The 23,641-nt window shown below is 41.6% G+C and overlaps 1 non-coding gene across 1 annotated transcript; it reads left to right on the top strand.

Moving 5' to 3' along the window:
- Positions 1 to 4,193: 4,193 nt before the first annotated feature.
- On the top strand, positions 4,194 to 4,266 carry TRNAK-UUU (transfer RNA lysine (anticodon UUU)). The gene has a single exon. It is a non-coding gene; the product is annotated as a tRNA-Lys (tRNA).
- The last annotated feature ends 19,375 nt before the right edge of the window (positions 4,267 to 23,641 follow it).

Raw genomic sequence — 23,641 nt, forward strand, 5'->3', positions numbered from 1 at the left:
GGAGAAATGCAAAGTACTACATCTGGGCAATAAAAATGAAAAAAGCATATATAGAATGGGAGGAATAGGGCTAAGTGACAGCACATGTGAAAAAGACTTGGGTATACTAATAGATCGCAGACTGAATATGAGTCAACAGTGTGATGCAGCAGCAAAAAAGGCAAATGCAATTCTAGGATGTATTAACAGAAGCATACAGTCTAGATCACGTGAAGTCATTATTTCCCTCTACTCCTCTTTGGTCAGACCTCATCTGGAATATTGTGTCCAATTTTGGGCACCACATTTTAAAAAAGACATCAACAAACTGGAGCAAGTTCAGAAAAGAGCGACCAGAATGGTGACCGGTCTGCAAACCCTGTCTTATGAGGAAAGGTTGCAGGATTTGGGAATGTTTAGTTTGCAAAAGAGAAGACTGAGAGGAGACTTAATAGCTGTCTACAAATATCTAAAGGGCTGTCACATTGTAGAAGGATCAACTTTATTCTCATTTGCACAAGGAAAGACTAGAAGCAATGGGATGAAGCTGAATGGGAGGAGACACAGATTAGATATTAGAAAAAACTTTTTGACAGTTAGAGTGATCAATGAGTGGAACAGGCTGCCACGAGAAGTGGTGAGTTCTCCTTCAATGGAAGTCTTCAAACAGAGGCTGGACAGACATCTAACTGGGATGATTTAGCGAATCCTGCTTTGAGAAGGGGGTTGGACCAGATGGCCCAGGAGGTCCCTTCCAACTCTACGATTCTATGATTCCCTATGTACAAGAATATAACTACTATAATACTGCCCACTATGTACAAGAATATAACTACTATAATACTGCTCCCTATGTACAAGAATATAACTACTATAATACTGCCCCCTATGTACAAGACTATAACTACTATAATACTCCCCCCTATGTACAAGAATATATCTACTATAATACTGCTCCCTATGTTCAAGAATATAACTACTATAATACTGCTCCTATGTACAAGAATATAACTACTATAATACTGCCCCTATGTACAAGAATATAACTACTATAATACTGCCCCCTATGTACAAGAATATAACTACTATAATACTGTCCCTATGTACAAGAATATAACTACTATAATACTGCCCCTATGTACATGAATATAACTACTATAATACTGTCCCTATGTACAAGAATATAACTTCTATAATACTGCTCCTATGTACAAGAATATAGCTACTATAATACTGCTCCTATGTACAAGAATATAACTACTATAATACTGCCCCCTATGTACAAGAATATAACTACTATAATACTACTCCTATGTACATGATTATAACTACTATAATACTGCCCCCTATGTACAAGAATATAACTACTATAATACTGTCCCTATGTACAAGAATATAACTACTATAATACTGCCCCTATGTACATGAATATAACTACTATAATACTGCCCCCTATGTACAAGAATATAACTACTATAATACTGTCCCTATGTACAAGAATATAACTTCTATAATACTGCTCCTATGTACAAGACTATAACTACTGTAATACTGTCCTATGTACAAGAATATAACTACTATAATACTGCCCCTATGTACAAGAATATAACTACTATAATACTGCTCCCTATGTACAAGAATATAACTACTATAATACTCCCCCTATGTACAAGAATATAACTACTATAATACTGTTCCTATGTACAAGAATATAACTACTATAATACTGCTCCTATGTACAAGAATATAACTACTATATTACTGCCCCCTATGTACAAGAATATAACTACTATAATACTGCCCCTATGTACAGGAATATAACTACTATAATACTGCCCCCTATGTGCAAGAATATAACTACTATAATACTGTTCCTATGTACAAGAATATAACTACTATAATACTGCTCCTATGTACAAGAATATAACTACTATATTACTGCCCCCTATGTACAAGAATATAACTACTATAATACTGCCCCCTATGTACAAGAATATAACTACTATAATACTCCCCCTATGTACAAGAATATAACTACTATAATACTGTTCCTATGTACAAGAATATAACTACTATAATACTGCTCCTATGTACAAGAATATAACTACTATATTACTGCCCCCTATGTACAAGAATATAACTACTATAATACTGCCCCTATGTACAGGAATATAACTACTATAATACTGCCCCCTATGTACAAGAATATAACTACTATAATACTGATCCTATGTACAAGAATATAACTACTATAATACTGCTCCTATGTACAAGAATATAACTACTATAATACTGCCCCTATGTACAAGAATATAACTACTATAATACTGCCCCTATGTACAAGAATATAACTACTATAATACTGCCCCTATGTACAAGAATATAACTACTATAATACTGCCCCCTGGATGAGAATTTAACTTCTCTAATGCTGCTCAGTGTGGATGAGAATGGATGTGAGTAATGACCGGTTTTTGGTAATGCTGTGACTTGTTTCCGTATTTCGATGTGTTAGTATTGGCAGCGCTCTACAGAGATGATCTGAGGAATGATATCAATAGTAGAGGGGACGATCTGCTGTAATGTCTCTCTGGTCTCCGCTGCTCTCTGTGCTGGTTTCCTGCTGCGTTTTGTCCTCTTTTTGTGATGCTGTCCGGAGCTGACATCTTTCATGTTCTTGGTCTCTCACTGATCATTTTCCATTATTAATGAGTAAATCTCACATTCTCGGCCTCTTTTTCTCCACGTTGTAATTGCTTCTTCTCTGTTTTGCGGTGAATTTCGCTGTCATTGTAATAATACTAATCAATAAGCCTCCAGGTTAGATTTATCATCTACATCAGCGGCCCAATGAGCTGTGAAGGAATCATTTGCTGGCTACACACGCACTAACCGCTGCAATGTGCAAATGTAATTTTAGTTATGGTATCAGAGACTCACATTAAGTTGCCGGATTCCTCGTTATGTCTGATGTATGAATCTCGCCGCGTACGTCTGTCGTCCGCAGCAGATTGCGGTGACTTGTTTATTCGCGGCTGGAATCATTTTCACTGATGGATAATCAGATTAAAATAACAAAACAGAACGAAAACCTAAAAATGGTGAAATAAATCCCAGGGAAAAATCAATGAAAATATCTAAAACGAAACGTCGCGGTTGTTCCATATAGTGAAACAAATCTATCTGTGTAGTCACGATTATTATTAGTGTTAGTAACATGATCCCTGTGATTGTCTCCAATTATCTGTATCTTTCTAGAAGCCCAAACATGAGGCAGATATGTACACTTAAGGTTGCCATAGTTATCGTATCTCTAGATCCATCTCTTCCATAGCCGTCCTGTCTCTAGACCTAGCTCTGCCATAGCCGTCCTGTCTCTTGACCTAGCTCTGCCATAGCCGTCCTATCTCTAGACCTAGCTCTGCCATAGCCGTCCTATATCTAGACCTAGCTCTGCCATAGTCACCCGGTCTCTAGACCTATCTCTGCCATAGCCGTCCAGTCTCTAGACCTATCGCTGCCATAGCCACCCAGTCTCTAGACCTAGCTCTGTCATAGTCGTCCTGTCTCGAGACCTATCACCTCCATAACCATCCGGTCTCTAGAGCTAGCTCTGCCATAGCTGTCCTATCTCTAGATCTATCACCTCCATAGTTGTCCTGTCTCTAGACCGTCCTGTCTCTAGACCTGGCTCTGCCATAGCCGTCCTGTCTAGACCTAGCTTTGACTTAGTCATCGTGTCTCTAGACCTAGGTCTATCTCTAGACCTATCACCTCCATAGTCGTCCTGTCTCTAGACCGTCCGGTCTCTAGACCTAGCTCTGCCATAGCCGTCCTGTCTCTAGACCTAGCTTTGACTTAGTCATCATGTCTCTAGACCTAGCTTGACATAGTCGTCATGTCTCTAGACCTACCACCTCCATAGCCATCCTGTCTCTAGACCTATCACCTCCATAGTCGTCCTGTCTCTAGACCTATCACTTCCATAGTCGTCCTGTCTCTAGACCTATCACCTCCATAGTCGTCCTGTCTCTAGACCTATCACCTCCATAGTCTTCCTGTCTCTAGACCTATCACATCCATAGCCGCCCTGTCTCAAGACCTGGCTCTGCCATAGCTGCCCTATCTCTAGACCAGGCTCTGACATAGCCATCCTGGCTCTAGATGTAGCACTATTTCATTGATATTCTAGCTCTACCTTTATCTCTTCAGAAGCCTGGATAGCTCAGTCAGTAGAGCTTCAGACTTTTAATCCGAGGGTCCAGGGTTCAAGTCCCTGTTTGGGTGAAACTCTACTTTACAAAAATCATCAAATTAAAGTAAACAAAATCTCTTTTCAGTAGTAAACTCCTTTTATCTACAGGATACCAAACTTAAAAACATTCTTCCTAGAGTGTAATTCTGGAGCTTGTAGTCCTAAAGTATCTTGAGTTTCTTCCTCTTGTGCAAGTCCTTGCAATGAGTTCTTGATCATGGCGCCTTGACCCACCCTAATCTCATTCATCTTCATCCCGGTTCCCCCGATCAGCAGCAATATTATGATCACTGAACATCTTATGGCAGCGGGTGAACGGTAATATCGCCGGGATGTTAGCATAATTATCTCTTAGTGTGGAGAGAGCTGTGATTACCGCTGACATTATATAGCATGACCGAGTTTGTAATTGATGTAGGGATTAACAAAATTGCTACGTGTCAGCTGGTCAACCACAACAGGCTGAGAACGATAATGGCGCGGCGCGTCTCCTCACCCCGACGACGGCGGATACATTGTAGCATCTTGTACTTTAGCAAACACAGAAAGTTACACAATGAGCTCATTTATTAACAGGAGCGATAAGTATAATAATTAAGCTCGCCCGTTACAAGTTAATTTAATTATTATCCGCAGCGCAGGCAGCCTGTAAAACAGCGGTCGGAACAGAACGGAATCCCACAATTGTTCTCGAGTCGTCACATTGTATCAATGTGAGCAGCCATTTTATCCCGACGCTCCGCAGGACGAGCGACTTAATGCGGCTACGGAAAACGAGGCTCAGTATATTTTACAGGGGAAAGCTGCAAAATTAGCGGTGGATACTTAAAATGAGCTGTTTGCTCGGTAAATATCACTTACCATGATGTCACCTAAAGAGGCAAGAGATATGACGGTATTAAGAAGTGAATGCACCGGCGGCAAGGGGCAGAAACCTGCTGAGGCCGAATTCAGGCACACTGCACATCAAAACTGCCATAAAGGCAAATTTCTTTGTCATACTCCTACTATCGTCATAAAATGGGTAAATATAACGGTGTCTAATTAATAGACGCTGTTACATCAAATGGCCAGTATCTTCATATTAGATGGGATCCAAATTGCACCCAACATTTCCCATAAAAAAGGGTCGTAACTAGAGATGAGCGAAACAATTAGTCGGATCCTGGTCCAGCATTCATGTCGGATTTTTGTGGATTCTGGACCAAACCCCCTCTTGTCAGCCTACCCGACGCCTCTTATGATTATTAGGCCTAATGTGGAATCATACAGTATGTGCATCCCACCGGTCCTAGAGATCAGAAGAGGCGCTGGGGACATCAGCAGGTAGGGTGCAGTTCGGAGGTCTCCCATCTGGTGGCCATGAACTACTGATGTGACCGCTGGACCAGGGTCCCGACACTTGTTGCACTCATCATCTATAGTTGTCACCCTTCCAATTTATATGGGAACTGGACTTTCTACAAGCTTTGCATAAATTAACAACACAGACAAATAAAGGAATATTTCTCAATAGAGAAAATCTTCCTTTTTTTTCCCTGCCCACCTCCTGATCTCATCATTCACTCTGAAAAATCAGCTCCAATCCGACTTGATCAGACAAGTGACTGTCATCTCACTTTAGTGTCGTCTGACGCAGCCCATTATACTTTATGGAGAAGAGAGGGGAGGCTCAGAATGAGGAGACTCAGTAACATATTGCTGAGCTTTCTGACAAGTCTTGCACCTCTCTCCAGTGCTGGTTTCATATCTACACTGCTCATTGATGGTAGTTAATGTCCTCCATGCTGCTGCTGCTTTCGAACATGTTTTACATAGAGACAGAGGAGCAGGAATCCCTCATGTCTGAGTGTGCTGTACATGGGAGACTTCATAGCAGTTCTACTCTACTCAGTTGCCCAGAATGAATAGCAAATTAAAGCTCTGCCAAGGGAAAATTGGTGAAAAAACAGGATACATGACATATAATGGCAAGAAATAATGTTACACACAGGGCAGCTTATTCTGAAAAGTTACTTGAAATTACTGTTACCCTTTAAAGAGACAGATGGGTTAGTGGGATCCCTACCTTTGGGACTTAGACTCCATCAAACCCCCGATTATAGACTCTCAGGGGAGGAATATACACCTACAGTTGTATAAAAAAGTGTTTGCCCCCTTCCTGATTTCCTGTTCTTTTGCATGTTTGTCACACTTAAATGTTTCCTATCACCAAACAAATGTAAATATCAGACCAAGATAACACAAGTAATCACAAAATGCAGTTTATAAATGAAGGTCTTTATTATTAAGGGAAAAAGAAATCCAAACCTACAGGGTCCTGTGTGAAAAGTGATTGCCCCTAAACAAAATAACTGGTCGGGCCGCCCTTAGCAGCAGCAACTGCAATCAAGCGTTTGTGATAATTGGCAATGAGTCTTTTTCAACGCTCTGGAGGAATTTTAGCCGCTCATCTTTGCAGAATTGTTGTCATTCACATTGGAGGTTTTCAATCATGAACAGCCGTTTTAAGGTCATACCACATTCTCAATCCGGCTAAGGTCAGGATTTTGACTAGGCCACTCCAAAGTCTTAATATTGTCGTTCTTAAGCCATTCAGAGGTGGACTTGCTGGTGTGTTTTGGATCATTGTCCTGCTGCATAACCTTAAATGTGCTTCAGCTTGAGGTGACAAACAGATGGCCGGACATTGTTTTTCAGGATTTTTTGGTAGACAGCATAATTCATGGTTCCATTTACCACAGCAATTCTTCCAAGTCCTGAAACAGCAAAACAGACCCAAGACCATCACACTACCCCCACCATAATTTACTGTTGGTATGATGTTCCTTTTCTGAAATACTGTTACTTTCACGCCAGATGTAATGGGACAGACATCTTCCAAAAAGTTCAACTTTTGTCTCGTTAGTCCACAGAGTATTCTCCCAAAAATCTTGGGGATCATCAAGATGTTTTCTGGCAAAACTGCAATGAGCCCTTATGTTCCATTTGCTCAGCAGTGGTTTTCGTCTTGGATCTCTGCCATGCCGGCCATTTTTATCCAGTCTCTTTCTTATGGTGGAGTCATTTCCACTGACCTTAACTAAGGAAAGTGAGGCCTGCAGTTCTTTGGATGTTGTTGTGGGGTCTTTTGAGACCTTTTGGATGAGTAGTCGCTGCGCTCCTGGGGTAGTTTTGGTCGGCTGCCCACTCCTAGTAAGGTTCACCACTGTTCCATTTGTGGATAATGGTTCCCACTGTGGTTTGCTGGAGTCCCAAAGCTTTAGAAATGGCTTTTCCAGACTGATAGATATCAATTACTTTGTTTCTAATTTGTTCCAGAATTTCTTTGGATTACGGCATGATGTTTACCTTTTGAGGAACTTTGTCAGGCAGGTCCTATTTAAGGGTTTTCTTGACTGAGAACAGGTGTGGCAGTAATCAGGCCTGGGTATGACAAGAGAATGAGAACTCAGCCTTTAATCAGTTTTTCACACAGGGCTCTGTAAGTTTGGATTTTTTTCCCTTAATAAAGACCTTTATTTATAAACTGCATTTTGTAATTACTTGTCTTATCTTTGACTAATATTTACACTTGTTTGATGATCTAAAACAGATAAGTGTGACAAACATGCAAAAGAATAGGAAATCAAAAATAATAATAATCTTTATTTTTATATAGTGCTAACATATTCCGCAGCACTTTACAGTTTGCACACATTATCATCACTGTCCCCATTGGGGCTCACAATCTAAATTCCCTATCAGTATGTCTTTAGAATGTGGGAGGAAACCCACGCAAACACGAGGAGAACGTACAAACTCCTTGCTGATGTTGTCCTTGGTGGGATTTGAACACAGGACCCCAGCTGAGCCACCATGCTGCCCTTAAAGGGAAGCTGTAACCAGAAATTTGTGGGCTATGTAAATGCCCTATGTCCGGTCCGATGGGTGGTGTTTCTTCTTTTCTCCACTCCATCTGTGGCCGACGTCCGCTATATTTTCAGGCATTAGAGTAGTTCTCCATATTTTGCGCATGCGCAAAGCTATCTTGCCTCGCGCACACGCAGTATACTTTGCCCTACTGCGGGCAAAGCCGAAAATCATTACTGCGCATGCGCCGGTGCACTATATCCTGGAACACAGCGAAATACATTTTTTGCTTCTGTGTGTCCTTCTGTGGGAGGGACAGAATCAGCCTCCTTCACCCCCTGGCAGCTGACAACATTGTTTCGTCTTGCAGAGGTTTTGCTCCTGTCCTGACAAGCTATTGTTATTGGCTGCCCTTCAGTGAGCAGAGGTTCAGTATACAGAGAGCCGTCTGCGTGTGTGACAGCTCCGATCTTTGGGGGTGGGATATGTGTCCTCAGGTCGCAGATCATTAGGAGGATGCGCTGGGACAAGCTCACACTCTGCAATGGATTAAACAAGAATCTTACTATTCATTGTCAGCTATCAGTGATCTTGAAAATGGAGAATGGATAAGACATACAAAGTCTATTACAATATGCAGAAAACTTCATCCTACGATAAATGGTCTCTTACATTAGACTGGACTATCCCTTTAATTGTGGTGATATCAATGTCATGGATACATTGTTGCAGGGTAGAATACAGCGGGAGGACAGGAGGCAATTGGAAACATCGGATTCATAAAGTCAGAGTCACGGTCCTGGTGCGTGAGTTGCGTGCGGCGCTCGGACCCCATTAGCCCCTTATGTGTCCGCATGGATAATAACATATATAACAGAGCTTCTCACAAGAAGACAGAGAAATGAGCGCGGGGGGCCGGAGAATTGAGTGGGGGCAGGTAGCAATATATCTCAGCTTTGCATCTGTGCACAGATATAAGTGCAAATCCCTCCTTGTCATTGTCCGTAGCAAGGTGACCCGACCGGATCCGAAAAACAAGCATCACTTACAGCGTGTGGTGTCATCTACAGCGCCGAACATAACGAGCTCCACCTCTAATTACAGAGACCGGGCTGGATTTATAGCGGCAACACAGGTACAAGGTTACCCCTGTTATAGAACTTGTCCCTGGTGCATCCAGTCCTCACTGTATACTGATATATCTATATATACATACAGCTCTGGCAAAAATTAAGAGGCCACTTCAAAATTTTAATTTTCTCTGATTTTTCTCTTTATATTTTTGAGCAAAATGTGAATTGCTCTTTTATTCTATAAACTTCTGACAACGTCTCCGAACTTCCAAGCACTAAACTTTGTATTTATTTCCAGAAAATGAGAAATGGTCAAAAAAAAAAAAAAAAATGCAGAGTACTTGTAGACCTCACATAATGCTAAGAAAACAAGTTCATAATCACTTAGAAACAACAATACTAATGCTTTACCTCAGGAAGAGTTCAGAAATCAATATTGTGTTGAATCCCGAAGATTGTTAATCCCAGCTTTCATGCATCTTGGCTGCTTTCCACCAGTCTTTCACACCACTTTTGGATGACCTTATGCCACTCCTGGTACAGAAATTTAAGCAGCTCTTCTTTGTCTGATGGCTTGTGACTATCCATGTTCCTCTTTATTACATTCCAGAGGTTTTTAATGGGGTTCAGGTCTGGAGATTGGGCTGGCCATGACAGGGATTTGATATGGTGGTCCTTCATCCACACATTGATTGACCTAGCTGTGTGGCATGGCGCATTGCCGTGCACTTCACCCCAGCTGCCATTTGCCATTCCTTTGGTTGGTCACTTGATGTCATCCTGCGGTTGCTGAGGGACGTTCGAATAAGATGACGGTCATCCTGGTCAGTGGAGAGTCGTTTTTTCCCTCTGCCGGTCTGTAGCTTTGTTGTCCCCAATGTCTGCTGCTTGACCTTGTTGTAATGGACTGCCGTCTTAGAAATTTTAAGGATGGTGGCAATATGACGCTCACTGTATCCCTCTGCTAGTAAAGCCAGAATTGAGCCCTTCTTTTCCTCAATCAAGACTTTTCAACTCTTTTGGCATGGTTAAAAGTTATTTTTTCATTCCTATTACTAGCCTCCAGCCTTGTGCAGAAATCCCAGCACCTCCAGCCTTGTGCAGAAATCTCGGCATCTCCAGCCTCAGCTGCTGTCACTGAGGTCATTAGTGGTCTTCTGTGGAAGTTTCTGCTGCTGTTTGTTCAAATCATCAGGATTTGCTGTCAGCGGCTGCTGTGTAATCACCGACCAATGACGTCCCCGATGTACTTGATGGATACAAGTCCAGAGATGATGCAGCCATGAGAGACAAGTCCGGATGTGCTGCAGGCACGGGAACAGATTTAGGCATTGCAGGCGTCTCACAGTAGTACGAGGAAAATGTTACCTGGGGTTCTAGTATGGAAAAGGAGTAAATAAACTGAGCAATCTGGAAAAAATACTTGAACATGTATCTTCTCTATCTTCCCATCTCTTTGACTATCAGCCATGTCTATTTCTCGATCTATCTGTTAATCTATATATGTAACTATCTAATCAATCAGAGATTCTCCTCAATCCTCTGGCTCAGTGGTTAGCACTGTGACTTCATGGTTGGCTCAGTGGTTAGCACTGATGCTTTGCAGCTCTGGGGTCCTGGGTTTGAATTCCCTCGTAAGACAATCTGCAAGGTTCTCCCTGTATAGGTTCCTTCAATGCTCTAAAACCCTCCTTATGGTCTGTTCACATGTTGTGTTATACAGTGGGGAAAAAAAGGTTTTAGTCAGCCACCAATTGTGCAAGTTCTCCCACTTATAAAGATGAGAGCGGCCTGTAATTTACATTATAGGTAGACCACAACTATGAGAGTCACAATGAGGAAACAAATCCATAAAATCTCCTTGTCTGATTTGGGAAGATTTATTTTGCAAATTATGGTGGAAAATAAGTATTTGGTCACCTAAAAACATGAAAGATTTCTGGCTCTCACAGACCTGTAACTTCTTCTTTAAGAGGCTCCTCTGTCCTCCACTCATTACCTGTAGTAATGGCACCTGTTTGACCTTGTTATCAGGATAAAAGACACCTGTCCACAACCTCAAACAGTCTGACTCCAAACTCCACTATGGTGAAGACCAGAGAGCTGTCGAAGGACACCAGAAACAAAATTGTAGCCCTGCACCAGGCTGGGAAGACTGAATCTGCAATAGGGAAGCAGCTTGGTGTGATGAAATCAACTGTGGGAGCAATAATAAGAAAATGGAAGACATACAAGACCACTGATAATCTCCCTCGATCTGGGGCTCCACACAAGATCTCACCCCGTGGGGTCAGAATGATCACAAGAACGGTGAGCAAAAATCCCAGAACCACACGGGGGGACCTAGTGAATGACCTGCATAGAGCTGGGACCACCGTAACAAAGGCTACCATCTGTAACACACTATGCCGCCTGGGACACAGATCCTGCAGTGCCAGATGTGTCCCCCTGCTTAATCCAGTACATGTCTGGGCCCATCTGAAGTTTGCTAGAGAGCATTTGGATTAACCAGAAGAGTATTGGGACAATGTCATATGGTCTAATGAAACCAAAGTAGAACTGTTTGGTAGAAACAAAACTCATCATGTTTTGAGGAGACAGAATGCTGAGTTGCATCCAAACAACACCATACCTACTGTGAAGTATGGGGGTGACAACATCATGCTTTGGGGCTGTTTCTCTGCAAAGGGATCAGGACGACTGATCAATCTACATGAAAGAATGAATGGGGCCATCTATTGTGAGATTTTGAGTGCAAACCTCTATCCATCAGCAAGGGCATTGAAGATGAAAAGTGGATGGGTCTTTCAGCATGATAATGATCCCAAGCACACAGCCAGGGCAACGAAGGAGTGGCTTCGTAAGAAGCATATGAAGGTCCTGCAGTGGCCTAGCCAGTCTCCAGATCTCAACCCCATAGAAAACCTTTGGAGGGATTTTAAAGTCCGTGTTGCCCAGCGACAGGCCCAAAACACCACTGCTCTAGAGGAGATCTGCATGGAGGAATGGGCCAACATACCACCAACAGTGTGTGACAACCTCGTGAAGACTTACAGAAAACGTTTGACCTCTGTCATTGCCAACAAAGGATATATCACAAAGTATTGAGATGAACTTTTGTTAATGACCAAATACTTATTTTCCACCATAATTTGCAAAATAAATCTTCCCAAATCAGACAAGGAGATTTTCTGGATTTGTTTTCTCATTTTGTCTCTCATAGTTGTGGTCGACCTATGATGTCAATTACAGGCCGCTCTCCTCTTTATAAGTGGGAGAACTTGCACAATTGGTGGCTGACTAAACAATTTTTTCCCCCACTGTAGCGATGCAGTTTTGTCTGAAGCATTTCCTAGCACCAGAGAAATGAATAAGGCTCTCGAAGTCTCACACACGCTGCTTACTTTTTCCTTAAAGATTGAAAACTACAGAGTCAATTCTTTCAGGTTTTTTTTTGCTGCAGATTTCACCTGTTCTAATGAGTGGGAAACACATGCAAGAAACACAGTAAAATGCAGGTACTGTAAGCTGCGCCTTCACTGCCAACACATCAGTATCTGCAGCAGATGTTTCTGCACATTCCATATATTAGATTGTGAGCCCCATTGGGACAGTGATGACGATGTCTCCGGGGTGTTCGGGTGAGGAGAACTTCTCCAGATGTCTACCGTGGAATTCCACTAATCTGGCAGGAGATTGTTTCCAGGAGCTGAAATCTCACTGTGGATTATCATATAAGTAGAATAGGATCATTTGGTAATGGGGCAGGTCGGTGTCGCTGGCGGTGGACTCTCTGTGTGCATCTATGGCCTCACCGGTGTGTAGTGCGCGGTGTGCGCTGCCATCCCCGGCATACAGCGCACGGAGCACCTGACCCACTCTGCGCGCTCTGTGCCGCTCACCTCGTCCTACGGCCGCCTCAGATAAGCTGTAATTTGGGCGCAGTCCAGATGGAGTCTAATGATTTTATAACATTACAATGTGACACAAGGTCGGCGGCTCTGAAATAAAATTGCTCAAAGGTGCTTCCACGGCGCTCGCAGCTCCGGAGGCTGAGATAAGAGCTAAATAATTCACACTGATGAGGCGAGGGCCGCGCTCTGCGCTGCAAAAAAACGATTTCTGCTAAATCAATACAAAAAGTCTGCTGTCTACACACAGGAGGTTTACATCAGACGGGACATGGATGGCGCTATGGAACATGGAGGAAGGGGAATAAAGGACGGTGTCACATGGCCCACGTGATACAGGGAAGGGGCTTATTGGACCACTGGGACCAGAACTGTCCTGGGCCAGAAATTCCAATAATCTGCCATCCTCTAGGGCAGGGTTCCCCAACTCCAGTCCTCAAGGCCCACCAGCAGGTCATGTTTTCAGGATTTATTGCTCAGGTGATAATTGCATCACCTGTACAATACTAGGGAAATCCTGAAAACATGACCTGTTGGTGGGCCTTGAGGACTGGAGTTGGGAAACCCTGCTCTATGGGATAGTCAGACCCACCACATATGTATACACTGCGTCACACCATCTCAGTGCTGCCCCTTGTGGTGAGGACTGCAGGAGCCGCAGCTATGGACAGCACAAGTGCAGACAAATTCCAGCATGTTCGATTTTCAGGGTCCCGTACCACAAGACGGAAGAAGAAACCTTTTGTTTGTCCTTATCAAGTATTATAAATATTCAACTACTGATTTTACTCCAGAGCTGCTTTCAGAAATCTGCAGCTTCAGTACTGTAATCGCCCAGTATCTTCCCCTGTAACATTGACTGCACAAAGATAATTTGGGTGATTTGCTCTTGACAATGATCATCGCTGTACAGTCATCATCATCATCACTGTACAGTCATCATCACTGTACAATTATCACCATCATCACTGTACAGTCACCATCATCACCACTGTACAATCATCATCACCACTGTGCATCAGGTGCCGGACAAAGAAACATTCCCCAATTCCTACGTATTCCTTCACCATACAGTCTTGGTAGTCATGAGTTATTTATGTACACAGTGACTGGACCAGCAGAATAGTGAGTGCAGCTCTGGGGTATAATACAGGATGTATCTCAGGATCAGTAATGTATGTACACAGTGACTGCACCAGCAGAATAGTGAGTGCAGCTCTGGGGTATAATACAGGATGTAACTCAGGATCAGTAATGTAATGTACTGTATGTACACAGTGACTGCACCAGCAGAATAGTGAGTGCAGCTCTGGAGTATAATACAGGATGTAACTCAGGATCAGTAATGTAATGTATGTACACAGTGACTGCACCAGCAGAATAGTGAGTGCAGCTCTCGAGTATAATACAGGATGTAACTCAGGATCATTAATGTAATGTATGTACATAGTGACTGCACCAGCAGAATAGTGAGTGCAGCTCTGGGGTATAATACAGGATGTAACTCAGGATCAGTAATGTAATGTATGTACATAGTGACTGCACCAGCAGAATAGTGAGTGCAGCTCTGGAGTATAATACAGGAGGTAACTCAGGATCAGTAATGTATGTATACAGTGACTGCACCAGCAGAATAGTGAGTGCAGCTCTGGAGTATAATACAGGAGGTAACTCAGGATCAGTAATGTATGTATACAGTGACTGCACCAGCAGAATAGTGAGTGCAGCTCTGGAGTATAATACAGAATGTAACTCAGGATCAGTAATGTATGTACACAGTGACTGCACCAGCAGAATAGTGAGTGCAGCTCTTGAGTAACATAGGCTGTGGTTTTCTAGCTCTTTCATCTCTGAATGTATTATGTTGCTTCATTGTGAAATGTTTGTTCTTGGAGATTTTAAGAATTTTGATCATGGCAACAAATTAGATGCCGCCTGAGATGTTCAGAAGCGAATGGATTAATTATATTCACAGAAATGTTTGTAAAGAACGTAATCACGCCATCATTGCTCCGGAGAGTGGCTGACATGTGATAATGTTATCTGTGAGTGTGCTATTATAATGTGACAATAGCAATACGACAGAGCGATTTTCATAATGACAAGGATATTGTTACAGCTCAGTGTTCACATCTAATATTGTTAAATGATGAATCAAGTGACAGGAATGTTAACAGAACCCCAAAACCTAGATCTGCTATATAGTGATTTCCATTGTACTGCTGCTATAACCTGGGTATCTCCTGTATATAATTATCATAGAATCGTAGAGTTGGAAGGGACCTCCTGGGCCATCTGGTCCAACCCCCTGCTCAAAGCAGGATTCGCTAAATCATCCCAGTCATATGTCTGTCCAGCCTCTGTTTGAAGACTTCCATTGAAGGAGAACTCACCACTTCTCGTGGCAGCCTGTTCCACTCATTGATCACTCTAACTGTCAAAAAGTTTTTTCTAATATCTAATCTGTGTCTCTTCCCATTCAGTTTCATCCCATTGCTTCTAGTCTTTCCTTGTGCAAATGAGAATAAAGTTGATTCTTCTACAATGTGACAGCCCTTTAGATATTTGTAGACAGCTATTAAGTCTCCTCTCAGTCTTCTCTTTTGCAAACTAAACATTCCCAAATCCTGCAACCTTTCCTCATAAGACAGGGTTTGCACACCGGTCACCATTCTGGTCGCTCTTTTCTGAACTTGCTCCAGTTTGTTGATGTCTTTTTTAAAATGTGGTGCCCAAAACTGGACACAATATTCCAGATGAGGTCTGACCAAAGAGGAGTAGAGGGAAATAATGACTTCACGTGATCTAGACTGTATGCTTCTGTTAATACATCCTAGAATTGCATTTGCCTTTTTTGCTGCTGCATCACACTGTTGACTCATATTCAGTCTGTGATCTATTAGTATACCCAAGTCTTTTTCACATGTGCTGTCACTTAGCCCTATTCCTCCCATTCTATATATGCTTTTTTCATTTTTATTGCCCAGATGTAGTACTTTGCATTTCTCCCTGTTAAAAACCATTCTGTTAGTTGCTGCCCACTTCTCCAGTTTATTTAAATCTTTTTGAATCCTCTCTCTCTCTTCTCTAGTATTAGCTATCCCTCCTAGCTTTGTGTCATCAGCAAATTTAATCAGTTTACCCTCAATTCCTTCATCTAAATCGTTGATAAAGATGTTGAACAATACAGGGCCCAGGACAGAGCCCTGTGGTACCCCACTTGAGACATTCTTCCAACTGGATGTGCAGCCATTTACGACCACTCTTTGGGTCCGATCACTAAGCCAGTTATGAATCCACCTAACAGTTGCCTTGTCCATTCCATACTTAGTCATTTTTTCAATAAGGATTGTATGAGAGACTTTGTCAAATGCTTTGCTGAAGTCAAGATATACTATATCTACAGCATTTCCTTGATCCACCCAATCAGTGATACCGTCATAGAAGGAAATTAAGTTAGTCTGACATGACTTATTAGTTAGAAACCCATGCTGACTCTGTTTAATCACTTCATTCTTATCCAGGTATTGACATACATGTTGTTTAATAATTTGTTCAAAGATCTTTCCTGGTATAGAAGTCAGACTCACCGGCCTATAGTTGCCTGGGTCCACCTTCTTCCCCTTTTTGAAGATAGGAACAACATTTGCTCTTCTCCAGTCTTCTGGCACTTCTCCTGTTCTCCAAGAATTTTCAAAGATTATGGAGAGGGGTTCAAAAATTTCTTCTGCTATCTCCTTCAGTACTCTGGGGTGTAATTCATCTGGACCTGGAGACTTGAATTCATTTAGGTTAGCTAAGTGTTTCCTCACTATCTTTCTGTTTATAGATATCCTGGATTCTTCTATTCCCTTAATAGGACAGTGAATAACAGTTGATGTTGCATTTCCTTTCTGAGAGAAAACAGATGCAAAATAGGAATTTAAAAGTTCAGCCTTCTCAACATCCTGTCTTACCATTTCATCATTTTCATCCTGTAAAAATCCTATAGCATCTTTGACTTTTCTTTTACTTTTGACATATCCCCAAAATCCTTTATTATTGCTTTTGACATCTCTTGCAAGCCTCAGTTCATTTTCAGCTTTAGATAATCTGATTTGTGCCCTGCAGGTTCTGCAGACAGCATTATATTCTTCTTTAGATATGCCTCCCTCTTTCCATTTTATAAACATTTTTTTCTTCCTTTTTAGCATGTGCTTAAGTTCTGTGTTCATCCATCCTGGTTTCCTTAAATGCTTCCTATTCTTCCCTCTTTTCGGAATTGTTAACAACTGTGCTTTGAGAATTTCATTTTTCAAGATTTCCCATCCTTCCTGGACATTTTTGTCTTTAAGGATATCCAGCCATTGGATCCCTCCAATTCTCTTTCTGAATCCCTTAAAATCTGCCTTTCTGAAATCTAACCTTGACGTCTGAGTCTTCACAGGTCTTCCACCTCTAGTAATCCAAAATACTAAAATAGCATGGTCGCTACCTCCTAGGGTCCCAGCCACTTTTACCTCCTCAACCATTTCCTCCCTGTTTATAAGGATTAGATCCAAGGTAGCAGTTCCCCTTGTTTTCTCCCTTACCTTTTGGAAGATAAAGTTGTCAGCAAGAGAGGATAAGAATCTCCTTGACCTGTTAGTTTTGCCTGAGAGAGATTCCCAACAAATGTCTGGATAGTTGAAATCTCCCATGACAACTATGTCATATTTTTTGGAGAACTTGGCCATCTGATGCATAAAGAGTTCATCTATATCTTCGGCTTGCACAGGCGGCCTGTAGTAAATGCCTACAATGGTGTCCTTTCCATTGTTCTGTCCTTGTATTCTTACCCAAACAGTTTCCACAGAACTCCCAGTCTCTGAAGCTTCAATCTCTGTGCAGATATACGCGTTTCGAACATACAATGCGACACCCCCTCCTCGTTTATCAAGTCTGTTTCTTGCAAATAAGTTGTATCCTTCTAGTCTTGTATTCCAATCATGTGTATTGTCCCACCAAGTTTCAGTGATTCCAATTACATCATATTTCTGTTCCTGTGTTAGTAGTTCCAATTCTCCTTGTTTGTTGCCCATGCTTTGTGCATTAGTATAGAAACATTTTAGTTTGTGATTGGTTTCTCTTTCTCCAATATTTTTATTAATTAGATTCTTTCGTCTTTGTTCTTCCTTTCCACTTCTAATAGCAGAGTTCTCAATAGCATTTGTCAGGTGTATGGCTTTTTCTGGTCTTTTGCTTCCCTTCCCATGTTGTTCTAGTTTAAAGCTCTCCTTACAAGTGTAGCAAGGCGACTTCCAAATACATGCTTTCCAGTCTTCGTAAGGTGCACCCCATCTCTAGCAAGTAGTCCATCGTATAAGTAGTTCACTCCGTGATCCAGAAATCCAAATCGTTGCTGACGGCACCATCGACGTAGCCAGTTGTTCACCTGCAGAATCTTATTCCACCTCCTTGTTCCATGGCCATTATATATATATATATATATATGTACAGCTGCTATAACCTGGGTATCTCCTGTATATAATTATATATGTAGTGCCGGTATAACCTGGGCATCTCCTGTATATAATTATATATGTACAGCCGGTATAACCTGGGCATCTCCTGTATATAATTATATATGTACAGCTGGTATAACCTGGGCATCTCCTGTATATAATTATATATGTACAGTCGGTATAACCTGGGCATCTCCTGTATATAATTATATATGTACAGCCGGTATAACCTGGGCATCTCCTGTATATAATTATATATGTACAGTCGGTATAACCTGGGCATCTCCTGTATATAATTATATATGTACAGCCGGTATAACCTGGGCATCTCCTGTATATAATTATATATGTACAGTCGGTATAACCTGGGCATCTCCTGTATATAATTATATATGTACAGCTGGTATAACCTAGGCATCTCCTGTATATAATTATATATGTGCAGTCGGTATAACCTGGGCATCTCCTGTATATAATTATATATGTACAGCCGGTATAACCTGGGCATCTCCTGTATATAATTATATATGTACAGTCGGTATAACCTGGGCATCTCCTGTATATAATTATATATGTACAGCCGGTATAACCTGGGCATCTCCTGTATATAATTATATATGTACAGCCGGTATATCCTGGGCATCCCCTGTATATAATTATATATGTACAGCTGGTATAACCTAGGCATCTCCTGTATATAATTATATATGTACAGCCGGTATAACCTGGGCATCTCCTGTGTATAATTATATATGTACAGCTGGTATAACCTGACAAGCCTATAACCTGCAGTAACCACCGATCGACCAAACCGCTGCACGACCAACTCTACCCTCGCCTACTGTATTATCACCCATCCCTTGAAGATTGTGAGCCCTCGCGGGCAGGGTCCTCTCTCCTCCTGTACCAGTTATGACTTGTATTGTTTAAGATTATTGTACTTGTTTTTATGTATACCCCCCTCACATGTAAAGCGCCATGGAATAAATGGCGCTATAACAATAAATAATAATAATAATAATAATAATAATAACCTGGGCATCTCCTGTATATAATTATATATGTACAGCTGGTATAACCTGGGCATCTCCTGTATATAATTATATATGTACCGCCGGTATAACCTGGGCATCTCCTGTATATAATTATATATTTACCGCCGGTATAACCTGGGCATCTCCTGTATATAATTATATAAGTACAGCTGATTTAGCTAACCTAAATGAATTCAAGTCACCAGGTCCAGATGAATTATACCCCAGAGTACTGAAGGAGATAGCAGAAGAAATTTTTGAACCCCTCTCCATAATCTTTGAAAATTCTTGGAGAACAGGAGAAGTCCCAGAAGACTGGAGAAGAGCAAATGTTTTTCCTATCTTCAAAAAGGGGAAGAAGGTGGACCCAGGCAACTATAGGCCGGTGAGTCTGACTTCTATACCAGGAAAGATCTTTGAACAAATTATTAAACAACATGTATGTCAGTACCTGGATAAGAATGAAGTGATTAAACAGAGTCAGCATGGGTTTGTAACTAATAAGTCATGTCAGACTAACTTAATTTCCTTCTATGACGGAATCACTGATTGGGTGGATCAAGGAAATGCTGTAGATATAGTATATCTTGACTTCAGCAAAGCATTTGACAAAGTCTCTCATACAATCCTTATTGAAAAAATGACTAAGTATGGAATGGACAAGGCAACTGTTAGGTGGATTCATAACTGGCTTAGTGATCGGACCCAAAGAGTGGTCGTAAATGGCTGCACATCCAGTTGGAAGAATGTCTCAAGTGGGGTACCACAGGGCTCTGTCCTGGGCCCTGTATTGTTCAACATCTTTATCAACGATTTAGATGAAGGAATTGAGGGTAAACTGATTAAATTTGCTGATGACACAAAGCTATGAGGGATAGCTAATACTAGAGAAGAGAGAGAGAGGATTCAAAAGATATAAATAAACTGGAGAAGTGGGCAGCAACTAAAGAATGGTTTTTAACAGGGAAAAATGCAAAGTACTACATCTGGGCAATAAAAATGAAAAAAGCATATACAGAATGGGAGGAATAGGGCTAAGCAACAGCACATGTGAAAAAGACTTGGGTATACTAATAGATCACAGACTGAATATGAGTCAACAGTGTGATGCAGCAGCAAAAAAGGCAAATGCAATTCTAGGATGTAATAACAGAAGCATACAGTCTAGATCACGTGAAGTCATTATTTCCCTCTACTCCTCTTTGGTCAGACCTCATCTGGAATATTGTGTCCAGTTTTGGGCACCACATTTTAAAAAAGACATCAACAAACTGGAGCAAGTTCAGTAAAGAGCGACCAGAATGGTGACCGGTGTGCAAACCCTGTCTTATGAGGAAAGGTTGCAGGGTTTGGGAATGTTTAGTTTGCAAAAGAGAAGACTGAGAGGAGACTTAATAGCTGTCTACAAATATCTAAAGGGCTGTCACATTGTAGAAGGATCAACTTTATTCTCATTTGCACAAGGAAAGACTAGAAGCAATGGGATGAAACTGAATGGGAGGAGACACAGATTAGATATTAGAAAAAACTTTTTGACAGAGTGATCAATGAGTGGAACAGGCTGCCACGAGAAGTGGTGAGTTCTCCTTCAATGGAAGTCTTCAAACAGAGGCTGGACAGACATCTGACTGGGATGATTTAGCGAATCCTGCTTTGAGCAGGGGGTTGAACCAGATGGCCCAGGAGGTCCTATCCAACTCTACGATTCTATGATATAACCTGGGCATCTCCTGTATATAATTATATATGTACAGCCGGTATAACCTTGGCATCTCCTGTATATAATGATATATGTACAGCCGGTATAACCTGGGCATCTCCTGTATATAATTATATATGTACAGCCGGTATAACCTGGGCATCTCCTGTATATAGTTTTATATGTACAGCTGGTATAACCTGGGCATCTCCTGTATATAGTTATATATGTACAGCTGGTATAACCTGGGCATCTCCTGTATATAATTATATATGTGCAGCCGGTATAACCTGGGCATCTCCTGTATATAATTATATATGTACAGCTGGTATAACCTTGGCATCTCCTGTATATAATGATATATGTACAGCCGGTATAACCTGGGCATCTCCTGTATATAATTATATATGTACAGCCGGTATAACCTGGGCATCTCCTGTATATAGTTTTATATGTACAGCTGGTATAACCTGGGCATCTCTTGTATATAATTATATATGTACAGCTGAAATAACCTGGGTATCTCCTGTATATAATTATATATGTACAGCCGGTATAACCTGGGTATCTCTTGTATATAATTATATATGTACAGCTGAAATAACCTGGGCATCTCCTGTATATAATTATATATGTACAGCCGGTATAACCTGGGTATCTCCTGTATATAATTATATATGTACAGCTGGTATAACCTGGGCATCTCCTGTATATAATTATATATGTACAGCCAGTATAACCTGGGCATCTCCTGTATATAATTATATATGTACAGCCGGTATAACCTGGGCATCTCCTGTATATAATGATATATCTACAGCTGGTATAACCTACAGTGCCTTGCGAAAGTATTCGGCCCCCTGGAACTTTTCATCTTTTTACCACATATCATGCTTCAAACATAAAGATACCAAATGTAAATTTTTGATGAAGAATCAACAAGGGGGGCACAATTGTGAAGTTGAAGAAAATTTATTGGTTATTTGCACGCCCCACTTTTCAGTTTTTGCATTTCCACAAAAATTTAAAATAACCAATAAATTTTGTTCAACTTCACAATTGTGCCCCCCTTGTTGATTCTTCATCAAAAATTTACATTTGGTATCTTTATGTTTGAAGCATGATATGTGGTAAAAAGATGAAAAGTTCCAGGGGGCCGAATACTTTCGCAAGGCACTGTTTATATACCCCATCCTGCAGCCTCACGGTCGCCCCGGATCATGGAGTGTCAGGCAGTTTTCGGCACTTGCCATGCACAATAAAACCAATTCCCCACAATCGCTAGGTGGTGGCGGAAAGAAGCGGCTTTATGAATGATTTGCAGGGAGCATTTCTCCGGAATCATGCTGAACCCGCGCGGCCGTAATGAGGGAGATGCCTCACACTCTGCAGTCAATTTGCAAGAGTCAAGCGACTTATCAGTGAGGTGCAGCGTCCTCATGAATCCTGACACTGCTGCTCCGAAGTGACACTGTGACAAGTGCTGAGGACCGCGCCGAGGAGCATCTCCCAGTGCCTCAGGGCATTCTGCAGAATCCGAGACCACCGGACCCCCGAGGGGCAGAGCTGGATCCGCTCAGTGTGCACAGAGCAGAGGGAAACTTAATATTAGTGTCAGGGTCTAATGAAGAGGCTTCAGTTCTGTAACAAAGAAACCTGTCATCCCCCTACTGACTACTGTGCAGGTGCAGAGTAGTCCTGACAGTCAAGGAGCTAAGGATGAACCGTGGTGTTACATAGGACTGCCAATTACGTGTAATACATGATCTATACACAGAGATATTGGTGTGTTATTTCTGGTGTTACTTAGGACTGCAGCTGGTATCTACTACATTATTATTACTCAGAGCATTATCACTGTTATCTGTGGTGTTACATGGGACTGCAGGTGACATCTACTACATTATATGTCCTCAGAGATTTATCACGGTGTTATCTGTGGTGTTACATAGGACTGCAGGTGACATCTACTACATTATCTGTACCCAGAGCGTTATCACTGTTATCTGTGGTATTACATAGGACTGCAGGTGACATCTACTACATTATCTGTACCCAGAGCGTTATCACTGTTATCTGTGGTATCTCTCAGCTGCCACTAAACTTCTATCTCTCACTTCCTCCTTCGGCCTCACTCAATGGTCTTCTACAGCCACCCACAAAGATGGCCACACACTGGACCTCATCTTCACCCGCCTCTGCTCCCTATCTAACCTCTCTAACTCACCTCTTCCTCTCTCTGACCACAACCTTCTCACATTCTCTTCCCTCTTCACTCCATGTCTACAATCCCCACCCCACAAACTTTCACACCCTCGCAGGAATCTTAATCACCTTGACCTACACTCATTCTCT

This window comes from Dendrobates tinctorius, unplaced genomic scaffold, assembly GCF_039654945.1.
Source record: "Dendrobates tinctorius isolate UK_male_01 unplaced genomic scaffold, ASM3965494v1 ptg000455l, whole genome shotgun sequence".
NCBI classification, from domain to species: Eukaryota; Metazoa; Chordata; class Amphibia; order Anura; family Dendrobatidae; genus Dendrobates; species Dendrobates tinctorius.